The sequence below is a fragment of the Uranotaenia lowii genome, chromosome 2, assembly GCF_029784155.1.
Source record: "Uranotaenia lowii strain MFRU-FL chromosome 2, ASM2978415v1, whole genome shotgun sequence".
Taxonomy (NCBI): domain Eukaryota; kingdom Metazoa; phylum Arthropoda; class Insecta; order Diptera; family Culicidae; genus Uranotaenia; species Uranotaenia lowii.
In genome coordinates, this window is record NC_073692.1 from 407,061,347 (window position 1) to 407,079,457 (window position 18,111).

An 18,111-nucleotide genomic window follows, 5' to 3' on the forward strand; every position below is an offset into this window, starting at 1 on the left:
TTCGGTTTTCTTTTGGTCCCCTAAGATGTGATTTGAGGGTCAAAAAACCGAAACTTTGAGCGGTTTGAGGAACCCCTAAATTAAGTCCGATCGATTGAGCTGAAATTTTGCACAGTAGTTTTTGAAGCCAATCTAAAAAATGGTCGGTTTTCAAACCTCCATCATGAAATTTTTCTCATACATCGCTTGTCACCCTGATGTACATACTGAATTTGTTGAAACTTTCTCACGAATTACCCAAGTTCTTCTTAATTTTATTTGAATTTTTTTTGGTGGTGGCCCCCTTTCTATGAGAGGGAGGGACTTCAAACTACGTAGGAACTATTCCCGACTCCAAAACTTTTCAAAGCTTTCACATCATTCTGTTCAGTAGTTACCGAGTCTATGCGATGCTTACAGACATAACAAACCTTTTATATAACAGAAGAAGAAGAAAAGAAATATCTGCGATCAAATTTCAGCATCTTCATATCGAATTTCGGTGCCAAAACAAACAGGAAGTCGAGGTTTGAAACGAGGCGTAGTGAATTGACTGGAATCGCTGGAATGTACTCTAATGTACATTTTGATTTCACGATCACGACCGACCGCAGGACGGAGTAAGGGAAATCGTGAAATACCAAAATAAAAATAAAATCGAGATCCAAGCGGAAAAATCCAAAACGAAAATCGCCATCCATTATTTATTTACCTCCTTCAGATACATCGCTGTCTGGCATCGAAAAACAGTAGTAGGTAGTAGCAGAAGAGTTTGAGAAGCAAAAGAAAAACAAAAAAATAAAACACTCCCAGCGGACATGGCAAATGTCCAAACGAGTGGTCTAGGAATTTTTTTTCAAGTTCTCTAAAGGCAACTAAATTTAGAGCCAGTGATCCAAACATAGATGGATAGAGAAGGTTGCACTTGTTTATGGCAAATAATTTTTCAAGTAGGTACCTATTTCTAAGTATCCAGAATTTTACTTTTCTCATCCATGTTTAGAAAAAAAAAATCAGTTTAGATACTGGACGACTATTTTATAAAATCAACTAGAAGTTGATTTTTTTCTTTAAGTAACAACATTTCACAACATTTTAAATAGCACTGCTAGGTGGATTTAAGAAAAAATCTACCTGCACTTGACGCAAACAAACTATCTATTCCGATAAACAAGTTGTGGAACCATTTTTGGTCGAGTATTTTGGCGACGGATGATCTGTTGTCCGCTGGCTGTCACTCACTAGTGAAATGTTGACAATATTCGACGGTAGCAAAAACCGTTAAATACGAAAATACTTTTTCCATCTAAACAATAAAAAAAACTCAACGAAGACAAACAACCTATTTCATAACTTTGGAAATCAGATTCAGAAACTAGAGAAAAATAAGAAAATCTAGATTCAAAAATCATTATTAGAAACTAAACATTCGGAATAGAAATTCACTTTCAAAATTTACAATACGGAATCCACATTTGACAAAAAAAATTCTAAAATTTAAGAAACTCGACCAATCTGGATATTTCTAATTTCATTTAAATAAAAAATGTGATAACAATTATTCACGCAAGACAAAATGATTTTCACTAATCTGAAAATTCAGGCAATTTGTCAAAAAATGACAAAAATGACAAAAATGACAAAAATGACAAAAATGACAAAAATGACAAAAATGACAAAAATGACAAAAATGACAAAAATGACAAAAATGACAAAAATGACAAAAATGACAAAAATGACAAAAATGACAAAAATGACAAAAATGACAAAAATGACAAAAATGACAAAAATGACAAAAATGACAAAAATGACAAAAATGACAAAAATGACAAAAATGACAAAAATGACAAAAATGACAAAAATGACAAAAATGACAAAAATGACAAAAATGACAAAAATGACAAAAATGACAAAAATGACAAAAATGACAAAAATGACAAAAATGACAAAAATGACAAAAATGACAAAAATGACAAAAATGACAAAAATGACAAAAATGACAAAAATGACAAAAATGACAAAAATGACAAAAATGACAAAAATGACAAAAATGACAAAAATGACAAAAATGACAAAAATGACAAAAATGACAAAAATGACAAAAATGACAAAAATGACAAAAATGACAAAAATGACAAAAATGACAAAAATGACAAAAATGACAAAAATGACAAAAATGACAAAAATGACAAAAATGACAAAAATGACAAAAATGACAAAAATGACAAAAATGACAAAAATGACAAAAATGACAAAAATGACAAAAATGACAAAAATGACAAAAATGACAAAAATGACAAAAATGACAAAAATGACAAAAATGACAAAAATGACAAAAATGACAAAAATGACAAAAATGACAAAAATGACAAAAATGACAAAAATGACAAAAATGACAAAAATGACAAAAATGACAAAAATGACAAAAATGACAAAAATGACAAAAATGACAAAAATGACAAAAATGACAAAAATGACAAAAATGACAAAAATGACAAAAATGACAAAAATGACAAAAATGACAAAAATGACAAAAATGACAAAAATGACAAAAATGACAAAAATGACAAAAATGACAAAAATGACAAAAATGACAAAAATGACAAAAATGACAAAAATGACAAAAATGACAAAAATGACAAAAATGACAAAAATGACAAAAATGACAAAAATGACAAAAATGACAAAAATGACAAAAATGACAAAAATGACAAAAATGACAAAAATGACAAAAATGACAAAAATGACAAAAATGACAAAAATGACAAAAATGACAAAAATGACAAAAATGACAAAAATGACAAAAATGACAAAAATGACAAAAATGACAAAAATGACAAAAATGACAAAAATGACAAAAATGACAAAAATGACAAAAATGACAAAAATGACAAAAATGACAAAAATGACAAAAATGACAAAAATGACAAAAATGACAAAAATGACAAAAATGACAAAAATGACAAAAATGACAAAAATGACAAAAATGACAAAAATGACAAAAATGACAAAAATGACAAAAATGACAAAAATGACAAAAATGACAAAAATGACAAAAATGACAAAAATGACAAAAATGACAAAAATGACAAAAATGACAAAAATGACAAAAATGACAAAAATGACAAAAATGACAAAAATGACAAAAATGACAAAAATGACAAAAATGACAAAAATGACAAAAATGACAAAAATGACAAAAATGACAAAAATGACAAAAATGACAAAAATGACAAAAATGACAAAAATGACAAAAATGACAAAAATGACAAAAATGACAAAAATGACAAAAATGACAAAAATGACAAAAATGACAAAAATGACAAAAATGACAAAAATGACAAAAATGACAAAAATGACAAAAATGACAAAAATGACAAAAATGACAAAAATGACAAAAATGACAAAAATGACAAAAATGACAAAAATGACAAAAATGACAAAAATGACAAAAATGACGAAAATGACATAAAAATGACAAAAATGACGAAAATGACATAAAAATGACACAAAAACGACACAAAAATGACACAAAAATGACACAAAAATGACACAAAATTGACACATAAATGACACGAAAATGACACAAAAATGACACAAAAATGACACAAAAATGACACAAAAATGACACAAAAATGACACAAAAATGACACAAAAATGACACAAAAATGACACAAAAATGACACAAAAATGGCACAAAAATGACACAAAAATGACACAAAAATGACACAAAAATGACACAAAAATGACACAAAAATGACACAAAAATGACACAAAAATGACACAAAAATGACACAAATTACACAAAAATTACACAAAAATTACACAAAAATTACACAAAAATTACACAAAAATTACACAAAAATTACACAAAAATTACACAAAAATTACACATAAATGACACAAAAATGACATCAAAATAGCATTAAAATTGAACAAAAATGACTCAAAACTGTCACAAAAATGACACATAAATGTCAAAAATGACAAAAATGACACAAAAATGACACAAAAATATCACAGAAATGACACAAATCTGATACAAAATTGACACACAAAAACTACAATAATGACTACAAAATTTCTTAAAAATGACTCTAATATGACTCAAATATGACTCAATTTCACAAAAATGATACAAAAATGACACAAAAATGAAACAAAAATGTCACAAAAATGACACAAAAATGACACGAAAATGACACAAAAATGGCTTAAAAATGATTCAAAACTGACACAAAAATGTCAAGCTTCACAAAAATCACAATAAAGACAAAATAGACAAAAATGACAAAAATTAATAAATAACAAAATTGACACGAAAATGCCACAAAAATTACACAAAATTTACACAAAAATCACTCAAAAATCACACAAAAAAATTACAAAAATGGCACAAAAGTGATAGAAAAATGATTTAACAATAATATTATTACTTAAAAATGACTCAAATATGACTCAATTTCACAAAAATGATACAAAAATGACACAAAAATGACACAAAATGTCACAAAAAAGACACAAAAATGACACAAAAATGGCTCAAAAATAATACAAAATTGGCACAAAATTGTCAAGCTTCACAAAAATCACAATAAAGACAAAATAGACAAAAATGACAAAAATAAATAAAAATACAAAAATGACACGAAAATGACACAAAAATAACACAAAAATGACACAAAAGTGATAGAAAAGTGATAGAAAAATGATTTAACAAGAATATTATTAAGTTTTTTTGAATTTTTTTTTATATTCACAAAATTTAAGGACGAATGCCTTAAAAAGATTTTATTGACCACACAGAGTTCTGAACTAAATTGATCAATTTTTCCCCATTCAATTTGAAGTGGAAAACAATTGACTATCTCATGGTTGGAATAAATCAGGTCAATCATACGGCAGAAAAAAAACTCGAATCGAATGATAAACTTTCCAAGGGCCGCGCCCCATTAAAGGACGTTGAAATATTGCAAAACGGTTTTCTCTCAGTTTGGTTTGCCTTTTTTTCCTCCACTGGTTTTGGATTTTCCACAAGGACTTCGATTGTTTTTGGCAGACTGACAATACAGACACCCACACGCATTGTTTCATACACATACTTAGACCTTTTTGAACACTGAAAACTGAACCTTGCCTTAACTTGAATGGTGTTGTCGTCGTGGGTGGTTTTGTGGGTGGTGGTCTGAAGGGCTGCTGGCTGGCTGGAAAATTATGGACCGAAAAGCTTTTCCGAGAGCACAAACCCTGTCAAGGACACTCGGTGCCATTTGTTTGGGGCTGAAACATTGGATCTTTTTTTTTTGCAACTCTTCCAACGTTTGTGTTTTCTGTTTTTGCAACTGGCAACATGTGGGTGGTTTGTGAAATGGTGATGGGCTCGAAATTTATCATACTTTCGTGAAAGGTTGATGATGCAACAACGACAGTTTGTCTATCTATCATGCACAGAATAGAACACAGTGAAAAAAATTCAGCAGCTGAACGAGCATCGACCCAATTTGTTGCCCACCTTGTCTGTCGACATCAATCCGGAAGCCCTTGAAGTGTCAAGTGCCATTTGGAATTCAACTTGGATTAGGATTCACCCTTGTGTTCGTGAGCTTTCCGGGGAGCTTGAAGACAAAAAACGCGAGGAGGAAAACCGGAAGCACCTCCCCAAAATGAAATGCCGGAGCAATTTTGGGCGGTGATTTATCACGGTTGTGATCTGTCACCTCCTCACCAGATAGTGTTATAGCTGTTTGCGAGGGGGTAAAGTGTAAAGTGATTTGGGTAATTAATACTAAGCTCCTCAACCTCCTTCAATTTTGCAGAAAGCATCCTAAAAGTTTGAAGACTAATTAAAAAGTGAATTATCTAGTGAAGCGTTGTGATGTAATCAACCTCGAGGTTTCAGATTATCGGAAAATAAATTAGAAGAAAAGTGAATTTGCGACTTGGGAAGCCCCAAAGAAGGTGAAAAGCTACGCCTTGAGACCTTGATCATCTTGATTGCGGAACACTTGTTTTTAAGGATAGAAACGTGAAAGGTGAGTGAGAGTTTATCGAATTAAAATCCAACCTTTTTATTCTACCTTCAAAAACAATTTTTCTTTTGTGAATTGTTCATCGAAAAGGTGGCTCCAGAGAGTTTGCTGAAGACAACTTTTTTCACCTAAATCAACAAAATTCTCTGGAGCCACTAACTTAAAACGAATGAATGTACAAAACAAAATTTGTCAATTTGTCATTTTTGTCATTTTTGTCATTTTTGTCATTTTTGTCATTTTTGTCATTTTTGTCATTTTTGTCATTTTTGTCATTTTTGTCATTTTTGTCATTTTTGTCATTTTTGTCATTTTTGTCATTTTTGTCATTTTTGTCATTTTTGTCATTTTTGTCATTTTTGTCATTTTTGTCATTTTTGTCATTTTTGTCATTTTTGTCATTTTTGTCATTTTTGTCATTTTTGTCATTTTTGTCATTTTTGTCATTTTTGTCATTTTTGTCATTTTTGTCATTTTTGTCATTTTTGTCATTTTTGTCATTTTTGTCATTTTTGTCATTTTTGTCATTTTTGTCATTTTTGTCATTTTTGTCATTTTTGTCATTTTTGTCATTTTTGTCATTTTTGTCATTTTTGTCATTTTTGTCATTTTTGTCATTTTTGTCATTTTTGTCATTTTTGTCATTTTTGTCATTTTTGTCATTTTTGTCATTTTTGTCATTTTTGTCATTTTTGTCATTTTTGTCATTTTTGTCATTTTTGTCATTTTTGTCATTTTTGTCATTTTTGTCATTTTTGTCATTTTTGTCATTTTTGTCATTTTTGTCATTTTTGTCATTTTTGTCATTTTTGTCATTTTTGTCATTTTTGTCATTTTTGTCATTTTTGTCATTTTTGTCATTTTTGTCATTTTTGTCATTTTTGTCATTTTTGTCATTTTTGTCATTTTTGTCATTTTTGTCATTTTTGTCATTTTTGTCATTTTTGTCATTTTTGTCATTTTTGTCATTTTTGTCATTTTTGTCATTTTTGTCATTTTTGTCATTTTTGTCATTTTTGTCATTTTTGTCATTTTTGTCATTTTTGTCATTTTTGTCATTTTTGTCATTTTTGTCATTTTTGTCATTTTTGTCATTTTTGTCATTTTTGTCATTTTTGTCATTTTTGTCATTTTTGTCATTTTTGTCATTTTTGTCATTTTTGTCATTTTTGTCATTTTTGTCATTTTTGTCATTTTTGTCATTTTTGTCATTTTTGTCATTTTTGTCATTTTTGTCATTTTTGTCATTTTTGTCATTTTTGTCATTTTTGTCATTTTTGTCATTTTTGTCATTTTTGTCATTTTTGTCATTTTTGTCATTTTTGTCATTTTTGTCATTTTTGTCATTTTTGTCATTTTTGTCATTTTTGTCATTTTTGTCATTTTTGTCATTTTTGTCATTTTTGTCATTTTTGTCATTTTTGTCATTTTTGTCATTTTTGTCATTTTTGTCATTTTTGTCATTTTTGTCATTTTTGTCATTTTTGTCATTTTTGTCATTTTTGTCATTTTTGTCATTTTTGTCATTTTTGTCATTTTTGTCATTTTTGTCATTTTTGTCATTTTTGTCATTTTTGTCATTTTTGTCATTTTTGTCATTTTTGTCATTTTTGTCATTTTTGTCATTTTTGTCATTTTTGTCATTTTTGTCATTTTTGTCATTTTTGTCATTTTTGTCATTTTTGTCATTTTTGTCATTTTTGTCATTTTTGTCATTTTTGTCATTTTTGTCATTTTTGTCATTTTTGTCATTTTTGTCATTTTTGTCATTTTTGTCATTTTTGTCATTTTTGTCATTTTTGTCATTTTTGTCATTTTTGTCATTTTTGTCATTTTTGTCATTTTTGTCATTTTTGTCATTTTTGTCATTTTTGTCATTTTTGTCATTTTTGTCATTTTTGTCATTTTTGTCATTTTTGTCATTTTTGTCATTTTTGTCATTTTTGTCATTTTTGTCATTTTTGTCATTTTTGTCATTTTTGTCATTTTTGTCATTTTTGGCATTTTTGTCATTTTTGTCATTTTTGTCATTTTTGTCATTTTTGTCATTTTTGTCATTTTTGTCATTGTTGTCATTTTTGTCATTTTTGTCATTTTTGTCATTTTTGTCATTTTTGTCATTTTTGTCATTTTTGTCATTTTTGTCATTTTTGTCATTTTTGTCATTTTTGTCATTTTTGTCATTTTTGTCATTTTTGACATTTTTGTCATTTTTGTCATTTTTGTCATTTTTGTCATTTTTGTCATTTTTGTCATTTTTGTCATTTTTGTCATTTTTGTCATTTTTGTCATTTTTGTCATTTTTGTCATTTTTGTCATTTTTGTCATTTTTGTCATTTTTGTCATTTTTGTCATTTTTGTCATTTTTGTCATTTTTGTCATTTTTGTCAAATTTTTTAATTTTTGTCATTTTTGTCATTTTTGTCATTTTTGTCATTTTTGTCATTTTTGTCATTTTTGTCATTTTTGTCATTTTTGTCATTTTTGTCATTTTTGTCATTTTTGTCATTTTTGTCATTTTTGTCATTTTTGTCATTTTTGTCATTTTTGTCATTTTTGTCATTTTTGTCATTTTTGTCATTTTTGTCATTTTTGTCATTTTTGTCATTTTTGTCATTTTTGTCATTTTTGTCATTTTTGTCATTTTTGTCATTTTTGTCATTTTTGTCATTTTTGTCATTTTTGTCATTTTTGTCATTTTTGTCATTTTTGTCATTTTTGTCATTTTTGTCATTTTTGTCATTTTTGTCATTTTTGTCATTTTTGTCATTTTTGTCATTTTTGTCATTTTTGTCATTTTTGTCATTTTTGTCATTTTTGTCATTTTTGTCATTTTTGTCATTTTTGTCATTTTTGTCATTTTTGTAATTTTTGTCATTTTTGTCATTTTTGTCATTTTTGTCATTTTTGTCATTTTTGTCATTTTTGTCATTTTTGTCATTTTTGTCATTTTTTGTCATTTTTGTCATTTTTGTCATTTTTGTCATTTTTGTCATTTTTGTCATTTTTGTCATTTTTGTCATTTTTGTCATTTTTGTCATTTTTGTCATTTTTGTCATTTTTGTCATTTTTGTCATTTTTGTCATTTTTGTCATTTTTGTCATTTTTGTCATTTTTGTCATTTTTGTCATTTTTGTCATTTTTGTCATTTTTGTCATTTTTGTCATTTTTGTCATTTTTGTCATTTTTGTCATTTTTGTCATTTTTGTCATTTTTGTCATTTTTGTCATTTTTGTCATTTTTGTCATTTTTGTCATTTTTGTCATTTTTGTCATTTTTGTCATTTTTGTCATTTTTGTCATTTTTGTCATTTTTGTCATTTTTGTTTTTTTTGTCATTTTTGTCATTTTTGTCATTTTTGTCATTTTTGTCATTTTTGTCATTTTTGTCATTTTTGTCATTTTTGTCATTTTTGTCATTTTTGTCATTTTTGTCATTTTTGTCATTTTTGTCATTTTTGTCATTTTTGTCATTTTTGTCATTTTTGTCATTTTTGTCATTTTTGTCATTTTTGTCATTTTTGTCATTTTTGTCATTTTTGTCATTTTTGTCATTTTTGTCATTTTTGTCATTTTTGTCATTTTTGTCATTTTTGTCATTTTTGTCATTTTTGTCAATTTTGACAATTTTGACAATTTTGACAATTTTGACAATTTTGACAATTTTGACAATTTTGACAATTTTGACAATTTTGACAATTTTGATAATTTTGACAATTTTGACAATTTTGACAATTTTGACAATTTTGACAATTTTGACAATTTTGACAATTTTGACAATTTTGACAATTTTGACAATTTTGACAATTTTGACAATTTTGACAATTTTGACAATTTTGACAATTTTGACAATTTTGACAATTTTGACAATTTTGACAATTTTGACAATTTTGACAATTTTGACAATTTTGACAATTTTGACAATTTTGACAATTTTGACAATTTTGACAATTTTGACAATTTTGACAATTTTGACAATTTTGACAATTTTGACAATTTTGACAATTTTGACAATTTTGACAATTTTGACAATTTTGACAATTTTGACAATTTTGACAATTTTGACAATTTTGACAATTTTGACAATTTTGACAATTTTGACAATTTTGACAATTTTGACAATTTTGACAATTTTGACAATTTTGACAATTTTGTAATTTTTGTAATTTTTGTCATTTTTGTCATTTTTGTCATTTTTGTCATTTTTGTCATTTTTGTCATTTTTGTCATTTTTGTCAGTTTTGTCATTTTTGTCATTTTTGTCATTTTTGTCATTTTTGTCATTTTTGTCATTTTTGTCATTTTTGTCATTTTTGTCATTTTTGTCATTTTTGTCATTTTTGTCAGTTTTGTCATTTTTGTCATTTTTGTCATTTTTGTCATTTTTGTCATTTTTGTCATTTTTGTCATTTTTGTCATTTTTGTTTTTTTTTTGTCATTTTTGTTTTTTTTGTCATTTTTGTCATTTTTGTCATTTTTGTCATTTTTGTCATTTTTGTCATTTTTGTCATTTTTGTCATTTTTGTCATTTTTGTCATTTTTGTCATTTTTGTCATTTTTGTCATTTTTGTCATTTTTGTCATTTTTGTCATTTTTGTCATTTTTGTCATTTTTGTCATTTTTGTCATTTTTGTCATTTTTGTCATTTTTGTCATTTTTGTCATTTTTGTCATTTTTGTCATTTTTGTCATTTTTGTCATTTTTGTCATTTTTGTCATTTTTGTCATTTTTGTCATTTTTGTCATTTTTGTCATTTTTGTCATTTTTGTCATTTTTGTCATTTTTGTCATTTTTGTCATTTTTGTCATTTTTGTCATTTTTGTCATTTTTGTCATTTTTGTCATTTTTGTCATTTTTGTCATTTTTGTCATTTTTGTCATTTTTGTCATTTTTGTCATTTTTGTCATTTTTGTCATTTTTGTCATTTTTGTCATTTTTGTCATTTTTGTCATTTTTGTCATTTTTGTCATTTTTGTCATTTTTGTCATTTTTGTCATTTTTGTCATTTTTGTCATTTTTGTCATTTTTGTCATTTTTGTCATTTTTGACAATTTTGACAATTTTGACAATTTTGACAATTTTGACAATTTTGACAATTTTGACAATTTTGACAATTTTGACAATTTTGACAATTTTGACAATTTTGACAATTTTGACAATTTTGACAATTTTGACAATTTTGACAATTTTGACAATTTTGACAATTTTGACAATTTTGACAATTTTGACAATTTTGACAATTTTGACAATTTTGACAATTTTGACAATTTTGACAATTTTGACAATTTTGACAATTTTGACAATTTTGACAATTTTGACAATTTTGACAATTTTGACAATTTTGACAATTTTGACAATTTTGACAATTTTGACAATTTTGACAATTTTGACAATTTTGACAATTTTGACAATTTTGACAATTTTGACAATTTTGACAATTTTGACAATTTTGACAATTTTGACAATTTTGACAATTTTGACAATTTTGACAATTTTGACAATTTTGACAATTTTGACAATTTTGACAATTTTGATAATTTTGACAATTTTGACAATTTTGACCATTTTGACAATTTTGACAATTTTGACAATTTTGACAATTTTGACAATTTTGACAATTTTGACAATTTTGATAATTTTGACAATTTTGACAATTTTGACCATTTTGACAATTTTGACAATTTTGACAATTTTGACAATTTTGACAATTTTGACAATTTTGACAATTTTGACAATTTTGACAATTTTGACAATTTTGACAATTTTGACAATTTTGACAATTTTGACAATTTTGACAATTTTGACAATTTTGACAATTTTGACAATTTTGACAATTTTGACAATTTTGACAATTTTGACAATTTTGACAATTTTGACAATTTTGACAATTTTGACAATTTTGACAATTTTGACAATTTTGACAATTTTGACAATTTTGACAATTTTGACAATTTTGACAATTTTGACAATTTTGACAATTTTGACAATTTTGACAATTTTGACAATTTTGACAATTTTGACAATTTTGACAATTTTGACAATTTTGACAATTTTGACAATTTTGACAATTTTGACAATTTTGACAATTTTGACAATTTTGACAATTTTGACAATTTTTACAATTTTGACAATTTTGTAATTTTTGTAATTTTTGTCATTTTTGTCATTTTTGTCATTTTTGTCATTTTTGTCATTTTTGTCATTTTTGTCAGTTTTGTCATTTTTGTCATTTTTGTCATTTTTGTCATTTTTGTCATTTTTGTCATTTTTGTCATTTTTGTCATTTTTGTCATTTTTGTTTTTTTTGTCATTTTTGTCATTTTTGTCATTTTTGTCATTTTTGTCATTTTTGTCATTTTTGTCATTTTTGTCATTTTTTGTCATTTTTGTCATTTTTGTCATTTTTGTCATTTTTGTCATTTTTGTCATTTTTGTCATTTTTGTCATTTTTGTCATTTTTGTCATTTTTGTCATTTTTGTCATTTTTGTCATTTTTGTCATTTTTGTCATTTTTGTCATTTTTGTCATTTTTGTCATTTTTGTCATTTTTGTCATTTTTGTCATTTTTGTCATTTTTGTCATTTTTGTCATTTTTGTCATTTTTGTCATTTTTGTCATTTTTGTCATTTTTGTCATTTTTGTCATTTTTGTCATTTTTGTCATTTTTGTCATTTTTGTCATTTTTGTCATTTTTGTCATTTTTGTCATTTTTGTCATTTTTGTCATTTTTGTCATTTTTGTCATTTTTGTCATTTTTGTCATTTTTGTCATTTTTGTCATTTTTGTCATTTTTGTCATTTTTGTCATTTTTGTCATTTTTGTCATTTTTGTCATTTTTGTCATTTTTGTCATTTTTGTCATTTTTGTCATTTTTGTCATTTTTGTCATTTTTGTCATTTTTGTCATTCTCTTCATTTCTGTCATTTCTGTCATTTTTGACATTTTTGTAATTTTTGTAATTTTTGTAATTTTTGTAATTTTTGTAATTTTTGTAATTTTTGTAATTTTTGTAATTTTTGTAATTTTTGTAATTTTTGTAATTTTTGTAATTTTTGTAATTTTTGTCATTTTTGTCATTTTTGTCATTTTTGTCATTCTTGTCATTTTTGTAATTTTTGTAATTTTTGTAATTTTTGTAATTTTTGACAATTTTGACAATTTTGACAATTTTGACAATTTTGACAATTTTGACAATTTTGACAATTTTGACAATTTTGACAATTTTGACAATTTTGACAATTTTGACAACTTTGACAATTTTGACAATTTTGACAATTTTGACAACTTTGACAATTTTGACAATTTTGACAATTTTGACAATTTTGACAATTTTGACAATTTTGACAATTTTGACAATTTTGACAATTTTGACAATTTTGACAATTTTGACAATTTTGACAATTTTGACAATTTTGACAATTTTGACAATTTTGACAATTTTGACAATTTTGACAATTTTGACAATTTTGACAATTTTGACAATTTTGACAATTTTGACAACTTTGACAATTTTGACAATTTTGACAATTTTGACAATTTTGACAATTTTGACAATTTTGACAATTTTGACAATTTTGACAATTTTGACAATTTTGACAATTTTGACAATTTTGACAATTTTGACAATTTTGACAATTTTGACAATTTTGACAATTTTGACAATTTTGACAATTTTGACAATTTTGACAATTTTGACAATTTTGACAATTTTGACAATTTTGACAATTTTGACAATTTTGACAATTTTGACAATTTTGACAATTTTGACAATTTTGACAACTTTGACAATTTTGACAATTTTGACAATTTTGACAATTTTGACAATTTTGACAATTTTGACAATTTTGACAATTTTGACAATTTTGAAAATTTTGAAAATTTTGACAATTCTGACAATTTTGACATTTTTTTCAAATTTGTTTCCTGTTCAAATTTTCAAATTTTTTTCTTAGAAATTTATTCAAATATCATTTGACCATTCCGTCAGCGAGGCTTGATGATTTGGGTCAGCTCGGGATGTGTCAGATGAATAAAATAAATATTGCCACCCTCAGAGGCCGCAACCAATAGCAATCAAAAGATCCCCCGGGAAAAATTCAATTAGCATTTGCTTCGGCCTAGCTCCGGTCCTCTGTCGACAGTTCGAGGCAAATGGTGTTGATATTCTTCCACTTCTTTCAAACTACCCTCGGAGGCTTCGTTGTGTTGCTAGGAAGGAAGCATGAAATTTGCTTCATTCTTCTGTTTGTTTGTTTGATTGTTTGTACCTCGGAATCTTGGGGTCGAGAAATGGACTTCCGGGCACCAGTTGATACACCCTGTCTTTCTCTATTATTTTTTCTTTTCGTTTTTTTAAGACTAAACTTAGTCTTTCTGACAGTAGCTTTTCTGTGTTTTCTGAGTGAAAAAGACCAGAGGATTATTCTGTCCTAACGAATATGAGAACATCGTTTGAGTGAGCCGATGTTTGTTAAAGTTTGATTCAGTGGTTTCAATTTTTATGAAACTGCAACTTGTCTTCATTCAAATCAGTCTTTCAACAATCAATTTATGTCGGCTTTTTAAGTCGAACGAACTTAGAACGTTCAAGTGTGATTTGGTATTTTCTGTTCCTGCGGATCTAAACATTTGTTCTTGATAAGGGTTTGTTTGTATGACCCGAATTGACTTAATTTTAAGGTTATCAGGCATGAGAAGATTTAAAGTTTCTTGTTTTTTCTATAAATTTTGAATAGGGATCAAAAAAAATATGAACAAAGAAAGAAACAATCCGGTAAGAATGACATTAAGTGCCTGTTTGGATATATTACGCACCCAACATAGAGGTAGAAAAATTTCAATGCCACTCGGCGCTAACTCTAAGCCAAAAATTCGCTGAAAAGTTTTCTGTACAGTATGACCCATAATAAAATGCGAAAATTTTAGCAGTCTTTTATTGGGTAGTTTTTGATGATTTTTGGCAATTTCTTTTTGTGTGTGTATTAGCTCTACACGGTAATTTCAATTTATTCAGAGGCTGATTTGTTTTGGTTCAGAAGTCGCACCGTGTATGAAAATAAAAACAACTGAGTGAGAAACCTTCAAAATTCTGAGTTGTTTTCATCTAGCGAGTTCCAAATCCAGGGACTTGGCAAAGACGCACACTTTTCGAGCAAAATAGATGAAAACAACTCAGAGCGTTTGAAAACAAAAGTTGTTGGTCGGACGGCGACGGGTAAAATTTTAAAACTTGTTTTTATTTATTTATATTTAATTATTTTAATCCCCTCTAGGTTTGTTTCCATCGGGTACGAGGTTACTTTTCGCCACTGGAATAGGTGGAAGTACCGGCTAAACAAAAGGCCACATCGGACGCGCTCCATGATGAGTCTAGCTCGGAATAATCTCCCACCAGCACCAGCGTGAATGTGCTGCCCACCAAACCCAAGTCCCTGCAGCATAGCCCTGGACAACCACAAGTAGATAGCTCGGGTTTACATTGTGCTGAGCAGCAGACCACACTGGACCATCGAAAAATTCGACTGGGCATAAAGGCAATATGCTGCTCGTCAACAGCAGAATATGCTAATTGCCACACACCAACTAAAAAAAAATGCGACGAGAAATCAATTTTTTGATATATTTTATTTCATTCGAAATTTCAATTTATTTTTCAAAAAAACATAATCCCTTCCGAAAACGTGTCAAAATTTTAGAAATTTTGAGTTGTTTTAGCTCAGGCCATTCAGACGCTCTTTAAAAATGCCTGATTGAAAACAACTCAGAATTCGCGAAAACCCCTACAATTCATTTCTGAGTTGTGCCGTCCTAATCAAAATTGGAGTTTTCCCAGTTTTGGCGCATTTTGAATTGTTTTCCTTCAAATCTGAGTCAAGGAGAATTCGAGTGTAACCTATATCTGTCAATCGACTTTAACGATGCAGTAGTAAAACATAAAGTAGATCGGCAAGATGTACACAGAGAAGATAGTGACCAGTTTGCCTCTCGCCCAAAAATCTTCACTGCACTGTAAAAATGGTGAAATTTGTCAAGGCGAAAGTGAAGTGATGTGAATCCAGGAAGATCATTTCAGAGGCTGGCTGCAGAAGCTTATATCTCGAATTCGTCCATGCAACGATTGTTAAAAGATGACTTAAATGCATTATCAAATCCAAGAGCAAAGCACCATTTGAAAAGAGAACGAATTGAAGCACTGCGCAGAAATTCTGTCAAAGTTGGAGAAGAAGCATCTGATAGTCGTGTTCTCACACGATAGCCTCTTTTCGATTGATCCGGCGTACAATTCGCATACGAATCGGTATTCAGGGGTGAAGGCTAAGAATGTTCCAGTGAATATGAAATTCAAGTTTCCACCAATGATCCCGCCGGAGTCATGGTATTTGGAGCGGTTGCCTCCTGTTTTTGTAAAAATTGGAGTAAAAGTTGATACTAAAGTCTACTTGGACAATTTGAAAAATCAGATGCTTCCGTGGAATCGGGCAAACTTCGGTGAACCCGAAGATGTTGTTTTCTATCAGGATGGAGCAGATTCCATACCTCGAAATGGAACCAAACCTGGCTGGAGGAGAATATGAAATATTGGCCGAAGGATCTTTGACCTCCTAGCAGTCCAGATTTGAACCTCTTCAAGGAGGCGAATCGATCCTCTCACCCAAGTGTCGATTTTCTAAAGACTTCTATCTTTAAGGCCTGGATTTCAATGTCAGAGGCTTATATTGCGAAGGTATGCTTTGCAATATAAGCCTCTGGCCGTAGGCCTTAGGAAGAACTGCCTCATGGGAAGAGTTTTTGTGACAAAATTATTGCTATAACATTTTTGCTTGAACAATGCATACCATAACAATAGTAAAAAAAAATGTTGGTACTAAAAGTATCACATTATTTGTGGTAGTGCTTTTGCATCATGAGTTATTTTGACGTAGAATTACGTCTTACGGCAACACTATAGGGGGGGCAAATTGAAATTTGCGAACGGATCTCGCGTCACGAAAAACGCCTCTTTCACGGACATCTTTTCCGAACAACATTTTGGGTCGGCTATGTGTTGGTACACCAATACTAATAACGCGCTAATACAAATTGGTGCGCAAAACACCCGAGCGAAAAAACCCCAATCGTCGACCCAAACTGCACTAGATGCGAAGTTATAAAAGAGCAAGGATTGCCCCGACCCGGTTTCATTTGGTTTTTGGTCTTTCTCCCGGTCGGTCGGTTGTTGCGACCAAAAATGTGTGCAATGCTGTTGAGAGAAGGCCGCTTGCTAGGATTGTGCTGTTTGAAGTTCTTCATCAGGACGACGAGGACAAATATGCTCGGCTGAGTAAACCATTTTCGCTGAAACCTAGAGCATTCATTGTGCTTCACCACCATCATGTTGAACTGGTGCAGCAGTGGCCTGGCATAGGGTTGCCAGAACATAAACATAACCTTGAAACATTCGGTTCCTTTGAGAAAATCAAACTCAAAGGAACCGAAAAGGCCAAAAGCCCACCAAACCACTTCAGCAGCATCGTCCAGATTCAGCAATTTTCCACAACTGCGGGGTCATCCAACTAAATGCTTCAAGCTACTTTACAAAGACATACAAAAAATTTTCATTTTAATTTTTTTTTTGTATGGCCACCTGTAATTTTTTGAATATTAAAACGAAAGGTTTATGATTGAAATCATAAACCTTTCGTTACTTTTCAATAACGTTCTTCTATAGAGATGAAATTTGAAATAAAATTTGTATTGTGCATGGCAAAAATAATTCCACGGTTCAAATCTTAAATCAGAACTTTGATAAAAAAAAAATTGAAAAGTAATCCGCGGTCCCGATTTCTGAACAGAAAAATTTCACGAAATTAAAATATGTAGAAGTTTGAGTATGACACCATTCATTGACATAAAATATTTATTCAAGCAAAAAATTCCATTGGAAAAACCTGAAAAAAATTTCATTCTCTAAATAATTTTGTACCTAAGTGCGCTTTTCATTATAGTTAAATTTGTTGTTGAATTTTCATCTCCATCCAATGTACAATGACGACCCCTTTTGTATACCCCTTAGTGCACATTTCCCCTACTGATTCGAATTAAACGCATAATACTGAATCTTTAAA

General features: G+C 28.6%; 1 protein-coding gene across 13 annotated transcripts in view; it reads left to right on the forward strand.

Annotated features, from left to right (window-relative positions):
* The window catches only part of LOC129749106 (sodium-dependent neutral amino acid transporter B(0)AT3), a 157,710-nt gene that overhangs the window by 42,166 nt on the left and 97,433 nt on the right, over positions 1–18,111 (forward strand). For all 13 annotated transcript variants that reach the window (XR_008737927.1, XM_055743971.1, XM_055743983.1 and 10 more), the window contains exon 2: positions 5,796–6,011. The gene's annotated coding sequence lies outside the window, so the exon portion shown is untranslated. The remainder of the gene's footprint in view (positions 1–5,795; positions 6,012–18,111) is intronic.